Genomic DNA, 21,287 nt, shown 5'->3' on the forward strand with positions numbered 1-21,287 from the left:
CGAACAAGGCCAGCGTTCTCTGCAGATATCCACCCATTTCCCATCCCCATCCTGTCTGAGCTGAACCGCCGCTGGGATCGCCACCTGGGTCTCCGTGACGTCATGTGGGTTTGGATTTTCCACACAACTCGGCACTGTGAGTAAACAAGCAGGGAATCGCCCTTCGCCCCCGTCAAACTGCGCTCCAGTTACACAGCCTCTGTAAGATGAAAACAGACTTAAACCTTCCCTGTGCAGCCTGCCTGCATCAGGAACTGGTGCCTGCCTGCCAGCAATCCACATACTGTACCTGGAGAAAGTCTGCACAGCCTTTCCCAAATGAGCTTAACCAACTCATTTTTCTAAGTTTGCGTGCTTTTCAGAATTTTTGAGTATTTGAGTGCACAGTGAACGGAAAGCTAGAAATGTTGTTTTTTCACTTGGAGGTTCTGTGTTACAATGCATAAATAAACGTTAATCCTGATTGAATGTGTTTAAAACTGCACCCATTTTATAAAAAGTGAAAAGCAGCCTGTCTTGACATTTGTCTGCACAGCACATGGCGTGAGGTATTCTGTCATTGGGCTTTGCTGTATTCTAGCTGCAAAACCGCAAGGGAAGGACCAGCACCCGCCTGTGTGCACTGTGCTCCACTGTGCTACTGCAGGCCCACCACCCAGCAGATCTGAAGGAGAACTGAGGCTTTGCTTCACCAGCTGAATTAAGGGGAAAGTCTAGGTAGGGCAGATTGTGAAACCCCAAAACAGAATTAAGGCAAGACACTGAGGTCAACACTCCATAAAAGACTGAATCTTAACTAACTAGTCGGGACCTTGGCTTAACGTCTCGTCTGCAGGGGCATCGGTTTGGAAATTCTGGCCCAGAGGAAAGAGCACTACAAGGTGACAATGCTGCTGTCACTCAGTTAAAATATACTAATTAATGTCCGTGCAGGTTTCAGTTTTGAAAAATCACCTTGTGGAGAATGATTGTGAAAACACAGACACTGTAAAAGTAATTCACCAGATTTTGGTTTTGCACACCTCTTTGGATAACAAAGGAGCTGTCTGCATGCTTCTGCACGAACCCTTCACATCAGGCTGGGAGGCTTTTCAGTGAGAATGCTTTTGAAGAACAATCTGCCTTACAGAGACACTACAAGAGAGCAAGTCACCTTTGGGAAAGTCCGCTGGAGTCTACACCACCTCTAGACACCAGGCTAATGTCAAATTCCAGACATGGCCAGGAGACATTCCTTAAATTTAATTTCACCGTCGTGAACCCAACAAAAAAATCCGCAGGTCAGCATCTTCCTGCTGGCCTCCTCAGAGTGCCCGCTTCCAAAGACCAGCCAGGAATATGCTGTATGAGATCTGAGTCCTCTTTTATATTAAAACCATGGAGGGAGGGAGTGAAGGGGGGAGAGGAGGAGAGGGAGTGGGAGTGAATCCCGAATCCCAAAGGGAAAACGGAGGAGTCCACAGACAGGAATGCTGGGATTGAAGAACGCAAGAGCGCACTTTTCACTCGCTGAGGGTAGAGTCGGTATGAAATTGTGCATGCTCTGTGTGTGTGTGTGTGTGTGTGTGTGTGTGTGTGTGTGTGTGTGTGTGTGTGTGTGTGTGTGTGTGTTATGGCCAGGCCGCCTGAAAGCTACTCACAACATTATGCCCCAACAACAAGATCCTTCAAATGTATGACATTACCGGTGTCTCAGTATTAAAGATCCCAGAAAGTTCATAGTAACATTCCAGCAGTTAAAAGGCAGAGGAAATTGTGATACCACCCCTTTCTTCCCAACTGCGGGGTGAAAACACCCCCTCCCCCACCAACAGCTCCCAGAGGCCAGGCTGCTGTCATGGCAACGCACCTTGCACTGGTCCAGTCCTTACTAATCAATCAGCTAAACACTTTCCTCTCATTACAATAATGATGTGATATGCAAATAGATCAGATCTCCCATGACTATTCATGGCAACACTGCACCTAACATCTGTGTCACTTAAAACAGGACAATCCCAAAGTGTATCGGTTTATTTATTTTTTTAAAGTACAAAAATGCTGTCAGAAGATAATTTAAGATTGCGACACAAAATAACTTGATAGAGCAAACAGTGCTGAGCAACCAAAGCATTTTCTTTGAAGACTCGTAAATTAAGGGAAGGAAATCCTTACCTAGAAAAAAACTTAAATTTACAGATTTGCAACATAAATAAAACATTAATATCCAAGCTGCGATTAAATGTTGTTCTATTTCTTAATTGGAAAACACAGTGAATCCATCAATTTTTCAAGACGTGAAATGAAGTGGCATTACAGGCAGATGCAGCATATTTTATAAGGCAATGAGTTTATTTATTCCTTTTTTAGGAAAATGAAGAGTGATATATTAATTATAGTTGAAAAGACTTTACATACAAGGCCACTTGAATGCTCCCCATTCGCAGTTAGCCTATATTAAACAAAATCAGCGTCTATTTGTGGCCATAAGTTACAAAACAGGTGTCAGGCTGAGGGTGAGACATCAAATCTTTCTTGCTGTATTGATATTTTAAATACTACCTGTTGAAAACAGCGGAACTATAAATCCAGAGTACCATCATTTTAGCTCTGCCTTCATAACCGAACTGGTTCATGAACATGAATCCTTTCAACTGTTTTCATTTGACCTGACCAAAATCAGGGCTTCTCTTTCCAGCAACAAAAATGCTGGAACACCGGAAAGCGCAACAGCAGATACCGAGACAAACTCAACAAGAGAATCAGGCCGTGATGCCTTCGCCCCACACATCCACCGGATTATTCAAAGCAGGAAGACAAATGCTGAAAGTGTGGTGTTAGATGCTACTTTCTTCTTCTTCTTCTTCTTTTTCACAGCCTTAGTCCCAGACTGTCCTGGGGTCAGCTGCTTTGGTTGCTCTTCTCCATTTGTCTCTGTCGAGCACATCTTCCTCACTCACTTCACATACCTCCATATCTTTTCTCACACAATCTATCCATCTCTTTCTAGGCCTGCCTCTTCCTCTGTTACCTTCCACCTCAAATTCCATTACCCTCTTTGTTACTTCCTCAACGTCCCTCCTCATGATATGTCCATACCACCGTAACCTCGCTTCTCGCATCTTCTCAACCACATCCACCACCCTACATCGTCTACGGATTTCTTCATTTCTGATCTTATCCTTCATTGAAATCTGCAGAATCCATCTCAACATCCTCATTTCAGTTCTTCTCATCAAGTTCTCTTCCCTCTTTCCAACTGCCAAGCATTCAGCTCCATATAGTAATACAGGTCTAATCACAGTCTTGTACATTTTGCACTTTAACTTTCTGGGAATTTTCCTGTCACAGATTATTCCAGTTATTTCTCTCCACTTGTTCCATCCAGCTTTCACTCTTTGTTTTACTGCCTCCAGTGTTTCTCCTCCCTTTACCAGTTTTGATCCAAGGTATTTAAAGTCATCAACTTGTTTCAGTTTTCCTCCATTTGTCTCCTCAACATTGGTCATAGTATCTCCTCTTCTCTCCATTACCATTATTTCAGATTTTTCTGCATTCATTTTCAGTCCACCCTTTTCCAGACTCCTCTGCCATTTGAACACTTTCTCCTGTAGTTCTACTTCTGAGTCTGCCATCAGTGCCACATCATCAGCAAAGATGAGTTCCCAAGGCACTTCTGTTCTTACCTCCTCTGTCAGTGTGTCAATAATGTTTATGAAAAGGAAAGGACTTAGTGCTGATCCTTGGTGTACTCCAACTGTGATTTCAAACTCTTTTGTCTCTCCCTGTTGTGTTATCATCTTTGTAGTTGTATCTCTATAGGTTGCTTGAACTAACTTCACCATGCTTTCTGGTACTCCTTTCTTCCTCAAGCACCAATACACCACCTCTCTGGGCACACGGTCATATGCCTTCTCCAAGTCCAGAAAGGCCACATACAGCTTTTTCCCTTTCTCTAGTGTCTTCTCCTGTAACTGTCTCATCACAAAAATGGCATCTGTTGTGCTTTTCCCCGCTGAGAATCCAAATTGTGAGTTGTGGATCCTGATTATCTTCCTGAGTCTCTTGTCCAGAATTTTTTCCAGGATTTTCAATCCATGTTCCAGAAGTTTTATTCCTCTATAGTTTTTACACTCCATTGGGTCTCCTTTCTCCTTGTAGATGGTAACCATACTGCTTTTTGTCCATTCTTCTGGAATTCTCTCTTCCTTTGCAATATTGTTTAGCAATCTCGTCAGCCACTGAATCCCCTCTTCATCGAGGTTCTTAAAGTGTTCTGCTGCTATTCCTGATGGTCCAGTTGCTTTGCCCACTTTCATCTCTTTGATAGCTTCTGTCACTTCCTTTACTGAAATTTCTTGGATTGGTCCACACACTACGTCTGCCTCCACTAGGTTCTCCCTCTCATTTTCTACATTTAACAGATTTTTGAAGTACTCCAGCCATCTTTGCTTGATCTGTTCTTGTTTAATCAAGACTCTGCCTTCTCCATCCTTGAGTACCGCTACTTTGCAAAGTAGCTACTTTGCTACTTTGCACCAAAAAATAAAAGATACTAAAATCACTAAAATACTAAAATCAGAAGCTTTATCTCTGTTTATATAGTGAGAGAAATCCTCACAGGGGGGAAATAAAAAAGAAGGAAAAGGTGTTTAGTGCTAACCCTACACGCGACACATGCGGCAGAACACAGGAAAAGAGGGATTAACTGTTTGAGCAATAATAATCCTCAGTGTTCCTAGGAAACTCATTCATGACACACACTGCAGCTTTTCCCGACTCAGCTGCCAGGAGCACTTCGCTGTTTTTATACTCCCCACTGATACAGAGCCATGACAAGAGGAGGCGAGGCGAGGCAGGCTACACTGCAGTCTTTCACCTGATTGCGTCAGAAACACCTCTTACCTTTGTTGAGCAGGAGAAAACGCCCAACCATTTCTAAAGCAAGGTCACTCTCCCACATGTCCGGGTGTCAATACTGCAAACTGATGTGTTCACAGACCGTTCGAACGCACACACAAACAAAGACAGTGCTTTGCAGAGTCCTGCCAAACTGGACCAGTTAGTCCACACTGCGACCTTGGGACTGAAGATGAATAAAAATCTCAGTCATGTTCGACCTTTTCTCCTCTTTCTGTTAGTGTTATGGAACATCTGCTCCTGGGATAGCACATCAAATGCATTAATTACACATCCAATACTAGAAATGTTCATGGAATGGATGATGTATGCACTCTAAGATCTTTTGTGTAAAAATGACTTAAAGTAGGACTATACTGACATACTACAAAGTTATTGATTGCTGGGAAACGCTACACTCCCTCAAGGCCTGTATAAGTATACTCGGTGATATCAGTAAGGAACTGTATATATGTGGTGAACACGATTTCTCCTGACCTCAGAGCACAACCTCACGTTTTACCCCCTGCTGTCTGTCAGACTCTGAGGGGATTCTGAGGGGATGAAATGGGTACTGCTGACAAAAGGAGAAGCTGAAGTGGAAACTCTCCAACTCTGGTGACAAGATTCCTGGAGTAATACAGGTGGACATTTAGTCGTGATGTCACCCTGCTGAAGTACAGGAGGCAGATTTCTTGCTGAGCATTTTCAAGCTGAGCATGAGCACAAAGCGACCTCAAGGGGTGTGCAGCAGCTAAGAAAACATAGCTGAAGAGGCAACAAATCAAAAAGGATGGAACACAGATTCCTTCTGTGTGTTATTATTTCCAGAACCGTACACAAACATAGTATTGTGAAAGGAGCAATCGCTCTAAATCCCGTAAAAGAAAATATTGCCTCTTTTCCTGTAAAAACAAACGCCTTCTCAGGAAAGGTCTACAGCACAACTAAATATAGGAGAACATCTGCTTTCTGCTTTGGGTTTTTTCTCCCCGTGTGAGAGTGGCCATTACAATTCCCCTGGACAATCAAAATTAAAGATCCAGGTTCACACATTTAAGGAACTTTTGAAAAAATGTATACAAATAATATTTCTTCATCTCATTCAGTCTATCTTAAATTCTGGAGTATACTTAAAGACTGGACCATGTCCCAAAATGTTTTATTCGAATGCCCTGTGTCTTGTGTCAAATCCAGGTTTCACGCTTTTCAGAGACTTAACTTTACATGAAAAAAGAAAACACTGGCAGGGATGTTTGTTAAAGAGCTTTAAGCTATTGTGAAATTCAGTTTTTTTTAAACATTATCTTTGACATTTAAGCACATGCTTGACCAAAGAAGGAAAAAAAAAACATGAATATGCATGGAAAAATGATTTAATAGTATTAACAAACAAACAAAATCTCTTTTGGCCTTTGACAGAGAAGTAACAGGAAAAACACAATCCCTAAAGACTAGAATCAAAGAAAATTGCAAAAACTTATTTCAGGGACAAAATTCCAAACAGGACAAAAACCCTGCCAGACGACATGTTCTGAATGTTACATGTGGGTAGCGGAAACAAACTATAAATATTAGAAGAACCTACCTACGGAAAAAACCTAGGCGTTTGCACTGACGATTTGTATCTGCCTGACAACTTGAGGAAGCAATAACAAGGTGACAGAAAAATGTTAAAAGGATATAAAAGTATAGGATTTAAATCAAGGGATGTCATGATACAATGTACTATTCCACGACTAAATTGTTCAATGCACTATAATTTGTTTAGTATATTGTGTATGACTGCAATTACATTACAAAAAAGATACATAAAAGTCAGAATCAGGGCAACCAAGTACATTTCCAGATAATGTCCCTCACAATAAACTGCAGGTATATTATTACAATGCCTTAAGGAACGCTGGCTTGACAAGATGCTAGGATTTTCTCAACCCCACTTCCTGCTCGATGACTTCTGTACTGACATCAACACAACATGACATGTCAAAAACGTGAATGGAAAATTCCAGGTACACTTGATCACAGGGACATTATAAATCTAACCAAAAATGCGACCCGTCTACAAAAAAAATTTGAGCAGCTCAACAGCCCTGTGTTTACGGCCCAATAGCGTCACTGATCCACCTGGCTCTTGTGCTGTTTCTCTTAAATCTGCTGGATAGCTTATCATCTGGCAGCATGAAGAAATATAAAAGGGAAAAAATACACATTAACCAGTTAGAGCACCTACATGAATGTAAGTGTGTTAAAAACAGAAAGGGACAGTTCTAGATTTTTTAATGGTACCAGATAACTATTTGAGAGGTTAAGGCACACTGGAAACTTGCTGATCTTGTCTAGGACACCCAAAGACTGTGTGCTGGTTAACAACAAGTGCAACTGCAGCCGCATCTTCGGAACAGCACCAAACAAAGGAAAGTAAGACGAATGAAACCGCGGCTTTGTGCGACTGTTCTCTCTCAGGGAACAGGTTGAGCTCCACGGGACAGATGCTGGGAGCTCTGCCCTGTGTCACGTCGCTATCAGACTGCGAGTAGGGTTCTCCAAGTGACACAGCATTGGCAGAGACCTGCTAGAGTGGGGATTGGATTAGTTGGCCAGGGCTCTCTTGGCTCCCTGCCTCTAAAGCAGTGAATCCCCTGACTTGCCAGGCACTTGCAGGCTTGTAGTAATATCAGCAGGACACACATTACTTCTCCAGTCAGTGCTTGCTCTCTTCTTCGGCGCTGTGGAGGTCGCACTGCCCAAAGTCACAGCAAGCACCTGCATACAGTAGGTGGGTGTGTCAGAGGAGCATGTCTGCATGTCTCATGCTTTCCCAGGAGGCACACCAGATTTTGCCAAGGGGCTGAGCCTCTATGTCATTTTAAAAAATAATGGATGATTCCAACTTGAACAGAAAGAGGCATTCAAACTGAGATTTTGTTTTTTAAAAATGCAGCAGGTCAATGTGACTTGGCTTTTCCTTACTTTCCTTGAGTCGTGTGATTGTTTTGAGGGCCTGTTCTTTTAAAGCAGTTGCTGGCAGCTTCCAAACCTGCTACTTCTGTAAACAATTTCAATTAAATATCACTCTTAACACAGATTTCAAACCGTATCACCCATTAAAGAGATTTGAAAGAGGGTTAATTGTAAAATCTTATCAATTACTTTTTAGGGTGTGTCCAAAAAGTTTAGACTAGATACCAGTTGCTGACTGCACTTTTGAAGGAAAACTCTGAAAGATCTTTGCCCTAATAATAAGGGACAAGTGACCCACCACTAACTTGTTCATGATAAGAGCAAAAGTCAGCATTTTCCCACAGGAGCTGATTTTCCTGACTCCGGCACCTGCGGCTGCCCTTGTCAAGGCCTTGTTTTTAATGAGGTGGTAGGATTCCTCTGGTCCAGCCAGTGTGGCCGAGGCCGTCGCCCAGAGAGGAGGTTGGCCAGCACGCCACAGCGGGGGCAGGCCAACGAGGAAGATCTGGTACACATCCCGAATCCCTGCCCAAGCTCTCCCACAGGCCCACGTGGGGGTTCTGCCTGATATGAGAGGGAGCAAAGACACATCTGACATCTGTTTGCACACAAGAGCCCACAACACCTACAACAGCTATCTCCTTTCCATCTCTACCTCTACACAATACATGTGTACCATACAGGCCCTAGTGTCTCTCCTAGCCCAAAACCGTGCTGCTCCACCTCTACTGCAGGTGGCAACTCTTGAAGCGAAGATCGGCACTCCCACCACAGGCTGACAGACAAGACCCTTGTTCTCCCAGCTCCAGCGCACTCTCAGGCCTACGCCTCACAGCTGTTGGCTGCAGAGCACTTTTGTCCTCCGCCAGCTCCTCGGCCGGTGTGCCCGCAGCTCACAGCGGCCCTGCTGGGGCTCCGTGCTCTGCCAAGGCCAACGGGTGACACGTAAGGAGCCTCTTTGTAAGGCTTCTGTTTATTCCCCAAAGGCCGCTCGAAAATTAGACCTTCAGAAGCCGACGGGGAGGGGGAAAGGGAAACCGTCCACTGTCTATGGCTGGCGAGACAGGACAGGGTCCAAAAGGGGAGGGAAAACAGGACCGTTTTCCACGCGCAGCACAAGAATCTCATCCTTTCCCCTAGTTGTGCTCTCCCGTCATTTTTTTATCCATTTCCTCCCATTGAACCTTCTGCTTTGCAACACTCTGTGGGTGTGCAGCCTGTTAAACCTGTAAAACTGAAAAGAACTGATCAGATCCGTGTCGTTTTGGAAGTCTGCATTCCCACTGTCAAGCCATCGGTTTGCGGATTCTGCCTCCGCCATACTGCCACGTGAAGAAATTGGGTTGAAAGTGAAAAGCATCTGGTGATTTCTTAAGACTCTGAGCCAAACAACTGCCATACTGAGCATTAAAAGAAATGTTCTCTCTATTCCAGCATGCGTATGCTTAGAGAAATAAAGTATACTTATTTTTAGAGAATAACTGAATGTCTTTGGTGTCGTTCCGGTTAACAGATCACCGATGATCGAGTCGCACTCGATAATAACTTATCAGGTAATGTGCTCATGATGTTTCTATGTTCAGTACACATAATGTTTTAATGTTTATTCTGCAGAGTGTGACCGTCGCGGTTCCGCGTGGGCTCGTGCCCTCAGCGTTTCGTCCCGCAGCACCTGGGGCGCGAACCCCGGTCTCTGGCGTAACGCAACAGGGAACCGGCCGCATGAGCTAAAGGAGACCTCCCCCAGCCCAGGCACGTGAGGTCCCTGCTGCGCGCAGGGAGGGCGATGACGTCACTTTATCCGAACTAGCTCCGCAACAAGAGCAAAGCTACAACACAGCTTTCTGGTCTTCAGTCCATCTAATTTCTTAACTGAACAAGTTACCGACTTCATGATTTGCAGCTGTTCCCAAGTCTATCGCGACTGAAGAATTTGAGTCTCTTACAGAGCCTGCAGGGCTGTGGCTCTCCTGGACTAGATGTGAGGATCACAGGTTTAGAGGCATAAATCATCTTCTGGCTGCAATTAATGTTTTTTTTAGCATAAAAGGAGTGCCCTTTGTGAGCTAAAAGAACTGAATCCTTTTAGTCTTGAACAGAAATAGGTGGGCTTGATTCAAGTGTTTCAATACTCAAAGGCATCGATCGATTCAACCCACTTAATTTTCAGAATCAACCATAATCGGACACAAAAAAAGATGATAAGCAGTAACTCTGGAGAAGTGAATTTAAACTCGGAACAGGAGGCACTGGTGTAAACACAGGATGGTGTATAAACAGCACCCAGGCATTGTTTTGAAACTAATCCACTGGCAACGTTTTAGAAACAGCTGGAGGAGATCCTTGGGTCAAACAGCTACTAGCAACTAAATACGCTAGACAAGAACAGCCAAAAGGCAAAAACTGTATTTGTGAATTTCACCAAAACATTGCGCTGAATGCGTTACATATTTTAAACTCCAACTGCCAGATATGTGAATAATACACCACCAGGGCCCCTAATAATGGCTTGCTCCTCCACTGGGTTGGGCCAGGCTGCTGTCTGGCCATGACAGGTAAACAAAGCCGTCTGATATGAATCTTCTCTGAGGGAAGATGAGGGCTACAGTTACTTCTCTCGGCTGGTTGTTATAGTAACTCTGAAGAGCTGATGTGCTGCTGTGCCTCACATCCTACCCTGTGCCACAACCCACAGCTTGTGCCCTTACCAGACGGCAGCAAAACACACAATACACTTTTCCGGAGGTGAATTCCCAGAGGGACTTGGGGTGTGACTAAGTAGAATTCAATACCTGTCGACTGGTAGAGAATTAGAAAGAGATCCAGTACCTGTACCCAGAACACATAGCAAAGTCTTCCTTGGATGACACAGGGGGACAGATGGAAAAACGGTGTACGAAACAGAAGCCAAAGACAGGCAGAGGTGTGGAGCAGTGGTGAGGATGCTACACTCATAACTGGAAGCCTGTGGGTTCAAATCCCAGGTGACATATTTTCTTCTTATACCCTTAAGCAAGGCAACTCACCTGAATGGCTCACATAAAATACCAGACTGTCTAAATTTGTGCAAACATAAATCCCTTTGGGCAACGTGTCACCAGCCAAATAGGTGAGTAAATGAGAACATCAGCACACACTATGAATAATACATAATGGGTTTTACTTTAAAATCTGGCAATTGTGCCTACAAAAACATACTGACCAATGCCCAGCACAATAATGAGACACACTGAGCTGTGAACATGCAAAACCATCAACAGCAAAGCAGGCCAACGAGGCAAGCGAGAGCCCACAACAGTGTGTGAAGAAATGATGTACTCCATCTAACGCCGATGAGCCTTGGCTGTGTTGGGCTCGCTCAGCCTCACAGACAAAACACCTCCCAGGGATTCGTAATCTGCACAAGGCTCAACTCCCCGCCCGAGCTCTTCGCTTCCAATTGTCACATCAGGTCAGTCATGCCTTTCTCATTTTTTCATTTCCTGTTTCTGAAAAAAAACTAGTATCTGACCGCTGAGCAAATAAAGCCGCCAGTGTGCAGCAGCGTTTTAACCTCAAGATCTCAGTAGTGCCTCTGTTCTCTCACACTCAGGGAATCTATCTATTCAGTACAAGTAACATCTACACATTTTTATACTGTAGGTTTTATTTATAAGTCACGGGTTCAGTCTTTTTGTAATTAAAGACCACAATGCAGCAGGTTCCCTAGGACTCTGTGAATTATAAGCAGTTTGAGATACAAGAAAAATAATTGAATTGGTCTGACCGAGGCTGCAGGGTATATAAACAGAGCTTGGGGGTCCTTTTAAAGTGAATTCTTGAGCCACTTAACTGAATTCATTAATGACTCTATTCCCCATATTTTTAAGCAAGGTCTCATTTAGAGACCCCAAAAAGCTGTTGGAGCCCAGCCCAAAAGGAAGAGAGTGAAACCAGTTTGCGATACGCACAGAATCAATGGCAACTGTGGAAAAAAATTAATTGCACATTTCCAGGTGCCTATCTATACGCAAACCTCCGATGTCCCAGGATGTCTTTTATATTTGTTCTGACTGCTGCATACACACAACAGCAAAAGCAATACTCAGCTTTTGTCTAATAACGCTGTGTTTCATCGGCTCAGGTCTGCAGCTACAGGGTAAACTTTCAGGGGAGTGTGACACACACTACACATACTTATAATCACACACAGTACGTATTGCTAATTCTCGCCACCCGAAGACCCACACACACCCGCCTTTACAGCAGTGGGTTCTGATGGCAGGCGAGGGGGCGGGGAGCGCTCAAACAATCTTGAAACAAAAAGAAAAGGGGCTGGCAGCCTTATCAGCTGATCAGAGCAAGAAGGCTCAAAAAAAAACCCAATCAGGACATCTGGTCATTTCCATATTCAAAAAGAAACACACTGTTGCTGGAAACTCTCGTGCCACTGGCGGCGAGCCACTCGGCTCACATGCACATGTGGTGCGGCCTCAGAGCGCAGCAAGCAGTGCCAACGTGCCGTGCCCACGGCAGGTAATGCGTTACTGGGTGCGGTGGGTTTATAGAGCTATACGAGGAGGAAGTTATTAAAGCAGAAAGGCCAGGGCATCTTAATGAATCTGCTCTGACGCACCGGAACACTGGCTACCAGGCAGGAGTGACATTTGGTGTTGATTTTATTTTTTATTGCTGCACACATGGACTCTCTGATGTTGAAGCAAGCTGCTGCAGAGGCAGATCTATAATAATTCAAGAGAAAGTCTCCCCCCCCCCCATTAAACTTTTTTTTTTACCTTTAAGCAAACCTTTGATCTTTTTTTTTTTGTTTTAAAGCTTAAAGGTGCTTACACCCAAATGGGATACAACTGATGTCAATGCAAAGCAGCTGTGCAGAAACAAGGTGAAGGAACAAAGCCCAGAAGGGACAATTAGATCTGGATATTCGTTGCAGAATGCTTAATAGTAAGAAGAAAGTAAAACACAGGAAGAAACGAGGAGGAATTAAATGCAAGTGCAGTATTTGAAATGTGCACACATATCACATCATGAATCACGATGCATTTTTAATACTCCACATGGTGTATTTTACGAGATGCGCATATTCGATTACATAAAATGATGAGCTCATCTGTGCTTGAAAGATTCACTGGCAAAACTGCGGCTGGGTTTTCATGCCAACGATGTGTCTCAAACGGCGGCGGAAGTTCTGAACCTGTTCATTTGCTCGTACAAATTCTCTTTCCAGCGCATCAAGTAGATTCAGTGAAATAAATACCACTACAAACCCAATTTCCTCCCTGCCTGCCAGCACATTAATATTTATTCTCAACAGCACATCGATCTGAATTTAGCGCCTTCCTGTACACCCTGGTCTCCCAGTCAAGCAGGCCCAGGCCTCAGCTGTGCCAGATGAAAAGGTCACATATCAGAGAGGTTATTAAGCGTGTCGGGGACACAAACTCAGCAATGATCTGTGATTACTTGAATAAAAGCTGGCTCATCATCAACATCCCGTCCTTTCATGCTAAGGTGGCAGTTTGGGACTGAAAGCAATGGTGTCCATCCTGGTTCTGGAATGGCTGAAATGTAGGCGTCTGGAAATCAGTGGCTAAAAAAAAAAAACATTTATCTTGATTGATTAGGCCACTTCCTGGTGTGACAAAGTAACACCAGGGTTTCATTTGAACGAGACCCCAGAACCCCGAGATGCCCACAGACAAGAGTCCCATTCCTCAGCGCAGGAGGAGGTCTGCCATACTGTACAGAGCAGTACAGCCTCGCAGGCTCCACCTATGCCTGGATCAATGATCACACAGTCTGCTACACTTCCTCTGGTACCTTTGCAAATCCACTGCTGATACAATAAAAGGTAGCCAAGCACAAGGAATCCACCACAGAAAACACTTCAAGGCTCTCGTGAGGCCATAAATACAGTCTTTGGAAGGCAGCCTGCATTCTCCACAGTGGAATGCCATATGGCCTGCACGGCACTCGCACACAATCCTCAAACAGTCTGGAGGAGTCCCTCCCCTCAGTTCAAAATCATTACCACACCTCTGAACAGTTCTGACTCCTGCACCTCCACTGTACATGAAACAGCACTGGCTGCTTCCTTTGGGCTCCAAGTGCGTTGACTTTCAGACTGTTGGGGATGTTGTTACATTCTATTGTGCCCATTTCTTTTTCACAGATATAATCAAGTGATGGAAGTGGAGCAACTAAGTCTTCTGCCCATGAGTGTGCAGCCCTTTTGTCTTGAGGTGGTGAGAGACATGTGCGCTGAGGTGAAAGGTGTTTAATAACAGTTTTTTTCAAACAAATACCCAGAACGTGCATGTCTTAATGCCTTGCTTTCTGTTTTATTTTTTTATTCCTAGAGATGCACTGAAGTTTCTGAGACTCTGTGTGTCATTGAATATGAACTGACATTTCTTTCAGATGCAGTATTCCAGACCAAAGAAATTCTAACCCAACAAACTGGAGCAATTCATTGCTGTCCTTGGGCTGTTAGTATGAAATAAAAAGCACCTCGGCAGCTAAAGTAAAATATAAGCCGCATAAGGACCTATGTGCTTACAAAATCCAGGCTCTTTCAAAAACTCCACCACAAAGTAGATTTCATCACCATTTCTTTCCTAACCTATTACCTTCAGTTCTCAGTGTTTAAACAGAATCCTACAGATCCTATGCAGAGAACATAAGATCCTAAAGCAAACATTGGTTTTATTTTAAACTCTGATTTATCTTGTTAACTCCAATAAGTGATCAAAATAAAACTGCTGTTAAAAGAACTTGGCTGCTCAGAGGCGACAAATGATTATGTCCACTGTTCAGCTTTAGGGCCAGTGAGGAACTGCAGAAATGCGGTTAGCAAGACAACAGCCTTCAAAGCACCAAAGTAGAAGAGAGAGGAAGGCTTGAAAAGCAGACAGCACCAGCACCAGTTGGCTATACTCAGAGAACGGTCATTGCTGAAATTTCAGTGGATCCAGAAGGTCCTGGATCCAGCCCATCCAAAGGTCAGATGGGATTTGTAATTCTTAACGTAACTTCTCAACATCGGTCTGCATCCATGTGGTGATCCTGACTGTGGTAGAAGAGTAGATGTTCCTGCTGAAATTTAGTTAGCATCCCTGAAGACAAGAGCTTCCGCAGACCTGCAGGCAGTCTTATTTGTATCTTGCAGACAGTGATTTTCTAAGGCAGTACATCCACGTAATGGGGCAGCAGGTGTACCGTCCGATGGCCCACGTCTCCTCGCTCCCTTCCGGAGGGATGTTCTCGTGACAGGGTGTCGTCTTGCCCTGCCCCTCCTCTCCGGCTAACAAGCACATCGAGTCAGACTCCCCGACCCCAGAGAGGCAGGAAAAGAAAAAAAAACTGCCATTCACGTCACAACACAAGAGCAGCCACAGCAGTGGCAGCCAAGGAAAGGAAGTGTTGTTCTCTCCGATCGCTCGGAAGGGGGGAATTGGGCCCACTCCAGCCCTCGTTACCGTGGTTAAACACTGGCAGTGATTTCCACAGAAGCGTCGCTCCAGCAGAGCGCAGAAGGATTGTCAAGTGACACACAAACCCAAAAGGTATGATTCTGTTGTACAAGCGGAGGACGGGGAACTGAAGTCTTGCATGTCTGTATGTAAACAGCACTCGACAAAGGGCTCAAATTGAGAGCAGATCTGCTCTGCCCGTACCCCGGACTTCAATAGCCCTGAATTCACTGAGCACCTGGAGAAAGCTTGGGGCTGCCAAATAAATCCAAAGGAAACAGATAAAAAGAAATTAAACTTAACACGCCTTCAAATTCTCTAGTTAAAGGTGGAGGAATGGTGAATCCTCTACGCTGTGATTTCAAATCCAGGAGCACTGCTGTAAGACCCTTAAGCAAGGTACTCTGCAGAATACTGTGGTAAAACGCCTACCTGTATAAATGGTTTCACATGTAATCAGTTAATAATAGAATTGTTTGGAGGCTTATTCTGCACTTAAAAAAATAATTATTTTTTAAACCACCATACAGACGGCTTAAACAAGCCCTGTAGAGTCACACTTCCTCTGCTTACAATGAGAAGTCAATGGTGGGAGAATCTCGAGTACTTGGATGTGTTCTTTTCCACTGGCCTCGCTCACAGGAAAAGCCCTTCCATAGGTTAAAAGGGGGGAAAAAAAAGCCCGACAGGATCCTGACAGAGAACACTTTGTACAATAGTGCTATTGAAACATTCTGGATTTCACACAGATGGCCAAAGGTAAATACAGGGCAAGCTATGACTCATAATGGAGGTATTAAAAAAAAAAACAGAAGGAAAATCAGACAGCGCTGGCATGAGGTACCTCTACAGGTACAGAAAATAAGGAATCAATAACATTATGGCAGATCTGAAGAACAGAAGCTAGTAAACTAGGGCTCTTCTCAAATCGAACAGATTTACTCCTTCCATTCAGTGAAATGGCATTAAGACTAATACTGCTTTTATACCGATTATTTCACCAGTGATTTGCTCCCAGTGTATTTAGTTACAATCCCATGCATGTGCCTTCTTCTTCTTATATAACAGCAATCCTGGATAACAGGCCTTTATTGTGATTCTCTGGTTCGAGAGGAGTTCAGTTTACAAAGGCAGTGGAGAAAAATGTTTGTGTTGCACATGATGTGTTTAGAGTGCAGTTCTTTGTAGGTTAAAACTAAGTTTCCATACTCAACTACTGTGCAATAGTTCATGCTTTCTTTGCGCTCCGAGATTACTATCCAAAGGGTGTATGAAATAAACAGTCCAAAGTCCAATATTCTCTGACACAGGACCCAAGAAGCCACGTTAACTTATGGTTTTCATTATACCACAGCTTGGAGTGACTCCTCAGGGCCCACTTAAGCAACAATGTAATTTAACACATTTTCCAGGTTTGTTTTCATTAGCCATTAAAACCTGCAAACACTCAGTAGCTCTCCATACCTAGGGACCTAAAGTAGAACTCTCTGAAATTCATTAGTAAGGGAAAACACAGAAGAATCTAAAAAATGAAGACTAAACTCAAGGTTATTTTTCTGTCTTTCCACTTAGATCAATTTACAAGAATGTCCTTTGCACGTTTGGCTCTCTGTTCTTCCTTCATGATCTCTACGTACATTGCCATCCCAAAAGGAATGTGCTAACCATAACCAAGATGTGTAATTCAGGATCCCAAGTTGAAAAAAGTCTCACAAAGACAAGGTGAAATACTTACACATGACAAATGCCATGAAAAAAACTGAGATAGTACGCATCACAGCCGCTACAGATGGGATGCAAACTGTTCAGAAAAGATACAGCCCGGATACAGAAAAAGAAATATGGCACTGCTTTTTGGTGTTCTTTACTTCTGTCTCCAAACAGAACCACCAGCTGTATGTTATCTTGAGGCCGATTTTTGAATGGAGGGTTTTAGTGATGGGAGTTTAAAGGAAAATCTGATGAGTACCTCACATTTTACAAGCTCTCAAGTCAGTCAAAACCAGGTGAAGGATGCTTCAAGCTTGGTATCTTACTTTGAGTAAACTGATGCTAAATGTAGGCTAAAACAGTACTCCACTCTGTAAGTATACCATTTACAAGAGTCTGGCCTGCTGAAAAACAGAAATGGATTTAAATGCTCATCAGCAGGAGTCTGGTCTTTCTCTCTGTGTTAAGCAATGGCTCTAACTATATACTAAGCCTCATGTGAGAGGACAAAAGCAACAAGTGAACTGTTGGATTAAACTTAATCTGACTCGCAGTTGTACACAAGATCAGCCCCGCATCGCCCTGCTGGAAATCGAGGTATTCATAAGCATTGAGAGGCGGAAGAAAAGAGTCCCGCCATTTGTGTGACCTTAATTCTGCCTTATGTGATCAGGAAGTAAAGATGTACTTGCTGGAGGGCATGTCTGTCATCAGAAAAAAAACGCTCCCTCCATTCAGCAAGCTGTTTAAATGATCTTCATTAAGTACAGCCCAGAGGGAGGTGGGGGACAGAGTTTGTCCAAGATAGTCAGGGGGAAACTTTATAGCAGCATGGTCCAGTGCAACAGACCTCCTCTGCACTCCAACACGCCGAGGATGTTGTGTCCACGGCCCCCTGATTGCACTCAGCAGCTCAAGTGTCCAGAGAAGAGCCACGGAGGCTACAGTTTGCACATCTCTGGCCCTAACCAGATCCCCAGCCCGAACTCTAAGACCCATCATCCCATGCCAGAGCTCATCCTGCCGGAGACACGCAGAGGAATATTACAGGTCAGAAACATTCCGTGTCTGACTTCAGGCGAAAGGCATCAGAAAACTGCTTTCAATGCTTTTTGCTGCTTATGAAAACTGCAGCTTTTCAACTGCTTTCAAAACAACCTTTTAAGTTTCAACAACTAAGCCTCCATTCCTTCCTTCGCATGTAGCTTGCACAGTACCTATGCTTCTACACATGGTGATGCATTGTCTACTGACCTTCGGGTGCATTTCATTGATTTCTACCGCCTTTCTTTGTAATGGAATTCAGAAATGCAGCTGCAATGATACAAATCTCATAGTGCAGGGGCCACTTTCAATCTTTCTAATGGAAAAAGGCTACAGTAGGTACACAGCTGAATTCCTGCATGGTGTGTGTGAGCTTATCACCTTGCAGGCCTGTGAAGATTTTAAAAACATTTTAACAACACTCACGTGGGTGTCCTTTAAAGATACTGTCCCAGATGGAACAGGTGAAGGATTGTACTTTATTAACTACAACAGTCAAAGGTGAGTTTCATTTTACATAGTCCTCAATCTCCTTTATTTTCCTTTCTCAGTTCAGAGATCTGAAGAAATATTCTGGTGGGAAGCATTTCACCGCAATCAAAAATGCTCTTACAATCTTCCATCACAAGGAACCACAATTTCTTGCTGCATCTAAAAAGTGAATATTTCCCTTTTTCCTCCCTGCATGTTTTCCTTGAGACTGAAGGTGTTGCAGAAAGCAGCTCAACCACAGTAACAGATGTAAACACTGAGTGGCTGCCGCGGATAAAACCAGACACAGATCTCACAGTTTGGTCACGGTAACAAAAGGTGTGTTTGCACTTTAATTCTGGAACCTTTCCAGTAAGATAGTGGGAACAGCCTATTCCACATGTACGAAAGTGGGGCGCATTACCTGCAGCAGTGTGCCTCTGCATGCACATTCTCAGGGTAGGAAAAAGGTCAATATACCACTGAAATGACAACACCACTGAGGGCCATCATCTGAGCAGTGAAACTGGTGACGTCTGCAAGAATGATGCGGCAAATATTCTTTCACTTGCCCGTGAGCTATTTAAACCACAGAAGAAATCGCTTTTACCATTAATCCAAGTGAAAATGAATGCAGGGAAGGCTGCGCGGAGATGGCGCTGGTGGCTGACATGCACCAGTGGGTTTTTTTCTTCTGAACTCTTTCCAGAACACACCCTTAGAGTGTTTACACTGGCAAAAGCCTACAGGAATCCTCACTCATCTGCTCAGCCCTCAGTAGCTGTGCTAGTGTCAACATGGCTCCCTTGGAAGACTCACCTGCAGGAGCAGGGAGTAGTGAGGTCGCCAGGAGAACTGATGGCATTCACATGGGGTTCCAGTGCCAAGCTCTCTCACCAGGCAATGGAAACAAGTGGACGGCACACAATGAGACACCAAGCCACAACCACAGCTGTTTCAGAACAGGATGTGCCCAGAGGAACATGAGTTTTGAACTGAGTTTTACTAAGACATCACACCCCTGAGGTCCATAACCATCTTCCCAAAACTCAAAATTGTGTATTTCCTATGTAAAGAACCAGCATTTCATAGATCATATATTACTCCCTAATTCATGGCCATATTGCTTATTCAAGGTTCCCACAAATGGTTATAACCATAGCCTAACTGTATGATTACCCATAGTTCAAGGGAAAGGTATTCATAAGTGTTATATCTGATATTTATGAATAGATCTTTCTTTGAGGATTTGCACAATCTACTGCAACAATTTATTTCCTTGAGTGGACAAGGTTTAATGTATATCCCAGGTCATATATCTGTAGAATATTTTTTTAAAAAGTAACAAATTGCTGCACAGCACTGTGAGGATTAGAGCTGAACTTTCTGTTCTGCGTTGACTCACTATATATCTGGGGTTACTGCAGGTCTACCGTCTCCTCCGCAGAGCTCTGATTGTACACAGAACAGGTTACCTCATGCATTCCACAAATAAGATAATCCCGACACATCCGCAAAAAGACACTGCTGATGCCCTCTGGGGCTGTCTGCTTCATGCCACTTTTGGGGCTGATGAACGACCTTTCATTTCTCGGGAAATGTTTAAATCCCAAGTTAAACACACATAAGCACACAGAAAGGCTGCTGCCTTGGGTTTTAATTCATTCTGGCACAGAAACCCAAATGCTGTAAGATCCACACCACCTCACAAACTTCCTTTTAATAAATTACATTTCAGGTCAGAGTAAACAAGGTTTAAACGACCCTTGCAGCTTCAGAGCAGTGGCTCCCATAAATCCAGCTTGTTGACCTTTGTTATATCTGCATTCAAGTTAAAAAGGAATGTTAAGCAAAATGTAAAAGCAAGTCACAGTACAAGTGTATTAGAACGCTAATGGCATCTTATCTATTTGCAATATTGCAAAAACATGATGAAGACACTTGTAATATTAAAATTAAATGGGTAAGAAGAGGAAGGCTCATAACGGTGTCAAATACAGCACATATGTAATGATTGACAAGGCCATGTCAAGAGAGAATTACACTAGTAAATGTTTTCTCTTAAACATTAAAACTCAACTGCAAACACTGAAGATGGCAGCAGTGTAAATAAATCTGGATAAGACATAGGGGATAACCACACACAACACATCAAGCTCGCTCACTGAATCTGGACAGTACGTGACCTCCTCTACAAGGCAGGCCTGAAAGTCTAAATGGCTAGGCACAGTCTACTGAGACATTCCTCTTTCAGTTTGAGATCCTGGGTCTTTCCTTCACCAGCTGCACCTCCTCCAACTCCGTGACACCACACTGCAGTGACACCACAGTTTCACTGTCGACTTTATGATACCACCCCAGGGCTAAAGCTCACAGACACCTGCACTTCCGGGTCTTGAACACCACGTTCGTTCGTGGAGGTATGTACACATTCCTCGGATCAGTAAACCCCAGTTTTGATAAAACACCCAGCTGAGCAGCCGGGAGACAGAAGGTCTCTCAGAGCACCGCCTACGCGTACAGCACAAATCCCGCGCCTTGTCAGGTTAATTCACCCTTCACGCTGAACAAGACCACCGCGTGCGGACTCGTAATCCACATTCAGGAGGACTGATTTCCCATACGCGTTTGCCGATGTTTGTGTGTCTGTGGAAAAGAGAGAAAAGGCCGGCATGCTGAAGGGAAGCTGTTCAGTCATGTGGGCTGCCTGAAGTCTGAGCGCTGCCCCTTTCTCTTCTGAAAGCCACT

At 43.9% G+C, this 21,287-nt stretch overlaps 1 protein-coding gene across 2 annotated transcripts in view; it reads right to left on the bottom strand.

Annotated features, from left to right (window-relative positions):
• LOC102697387 (BCR activator of RhoGEF and GTPase) overlaps positions 1 to 21,287 on the bottom strand; it is a 118,254-nt gene that overhangs the window by 93,775 nt on the left and 3,192 nt on the right. The gene's annotated exons all lie outside the window — the stretch shown is intronic.

Source organism: Lepisosteus oculatus, chromosome 22 (assembly GCF_040954835.1).
Source record: "Lepisosteus oculatus isolate fLepOcu1 chromosome 22, fLepOcu1.hap2, whole genome shotgun sequence".
NCBI lineage: Eukaryota > Metazoa > Chordata > Actinopteri > Semionotiformes > Lepisosteidae > Lepisosteus > Lepisosteus oculatus.